Below are 1,994 nucleotides of genomic sequence, written 5' to 3'. Positions count from 1 at the left end.
TTTGCTTCAAATGGGGAGGAACAATGTTGATGGATGCTGCTGATGCTGTGATAGAACTTGGGTGGCCAGTGATGGCTTTGTGAATATGTCACGACCAAAGTCAAGCAAGATGGGCTCATACATGAGTCATACAAAACAGTGGCGTAGCTAAAGGGGGGGTCAATATTCCTGGGTGCCATGCCTGGGAATATTGGGGGGGGACACCTTTCATATTACAAAATGCCTTGCTGGATCACATCAGCAAGCCCACAATTCTGCTACTAGTCTGTTAGTCAGATGCTTCCGGGAGGCTCACAAGCATGACGGTAATAGCCATCCCCAGATGATTGTCTGGTTCCTGAATCAGGGATGCTGGCCCTGCATGGACATTGTGCTTAACTGTCTTCCCTAATGGATGCTGGCAGGGCTTTCCTCCATGGCTCAACATACTGTATTCTTCTCTGGATAGTCATCTGAGCTAGTGACTTGGTGCCTTCAGGGACAGAGGACTGTCTTCTGCACTGAGGGAGAGGAAGTCATGGAGCTGGGAGTCTGGGGCAGTAGTCATCCATCTTGCAGGCTCCAGGCCTTCCTCATTGTAGCATCCCCAACTGTGGCTCCATAGGTTGGTTGGTTGGCAACCTTCAGTCTCGAAAGACTATGGTATAAGCCTACAGCACCCAGTATTCCCAGGCAGTCTCCCATCCAAGTACTAACCAGGCCTGACCCTGCTTAGCTTCTGAGATCAGACGAGATCAGGCAAGTGCAGGGTAACAGTTGCTACCATGTGGCTCCATAGGAAAATTCTGAAAATTGCTCACAGGGTTGTGAGGACAAAGGGAGGGAAGGATCCATGTACTCTACCTTGAGATCCTTGGAGGAAGGTGGTATGAAAATGTGAAAAATAGTGTTATGTACAGCAGTATTTGTGACAAACCCCATGGATCCTGCCTGCATGTGGTAGGTGGAAAGGGCCACAGCGTGAGCACTGTTCTGTCCTCAGGCAATTTGCAAAATTGTCAGTCAATGCTGAGCTTCCCTATGTGCCATTACTTGGTGAGTCCTTTAACTGGTGAGTCCTTTAACAGATTGCTGGGGTTGGGAGTGAGGCACTATTCATGCAAATCTCAGGACACAGCACTTGGCGGTCATAATGTTCTCCTTTCACATTCCCTTTTTCCCCTTTTGATTTCTAGTTGTTTTGACTACGAAGAGCAGAGTTCTAGTGTCTGGTATGTCTGGTGAGTACTCAGCCTTTGTTAGAGAAATGGAATTCCTGATGAGAGGTCGGCTCATGGATAGATAGGTAGGTAGGGAGGTAGGTAAATACTTCCCCCCCTTGCTAGTTATACACATACTGCACTGAAGGTTAAGCAGATTCTTTTTTTTTTTTTTAAACAAGGTATCATTTGTTTCAAAGAGAAGCTTGCCATTTCTTCTCTGTTCCTTTCCTTTCGATGTCCTTTGGTGCAGCCTGAATGCTGAACACCATCTCAGCCTGCAACTCACCTCCGGCCCTCTATCTTAAGACTATAAGAAGCTACAGACTTGAGGCATTCCTATCAGTTCCCACAGGGTCTATTTCTCGCCAAACTCTTTTTTCTGTTCCTGTGTTATTGAACAGCCAGGCTGATAAAGACATCTGGAAAACAGGAGTTGGCGCTCAGCACTAGGTGATATTTTAGGGGCCCATTAGGTCAAACAGACACAGTTTGTGTGCATGACTGTGTTTGGAGAGATCAGAGATGAGACTGCAGTGCACAGGGAAGGGGCGTTTAACTCTTTCCCTTTACGCTCTGGTCCCAACCCAGTGTTGCCCCTGAGGCTGCTATACACCCCAGAGGATAAATCACCCTTGGTACAGAAACCCCCTGCATGTGAAAAGATGAAGCACCCCTTCTCTGTGCATCATGGTCTTGATCCTGATTGTGCCTCCCAACAGCAATAGCTGCTATTGCTCTGATAAAACAACAAGCCCTCAGAGCCAAGCAGCATGACTGACGGTGGGCTCAGCC

The 1,994-nt window shown here is 47.7% G+C and overlaps 1 pseudogene; it reads right to left on the bottom strand.

The window, feature by feature from the left end:
- Positions 1-647: 647 nt before the first annotated feature.
- LOC136646675 (5S ribosomal RNA) lies at positions 648-764 on the bottom strand (annotated as a pseudogene).
- Between the last annotated feature and the right edge of the window lie 1,230 nt (positions 765-1,994).

This window comes from Tiliqua scincoides, chromosome 3 (assembly GCF_035046505.1).
Source record: "Tiliqua scincoides isolate rTilSci1 chromosome 3, rTilSci1.hap2, whole genome shotgun sequence".
NCBI classification, from domain to species: domain Eukaryota; kingdom Metazoa; phylum Chordata; class Lepidosauria; order Squamata; family Scincidae; genus Tiliqua; species Tiliqua scincoides.
Note: the sequence above shows the minus strand (reverse complement) of the source record. Positions and strands in the feature narration are given on the sequence as shown.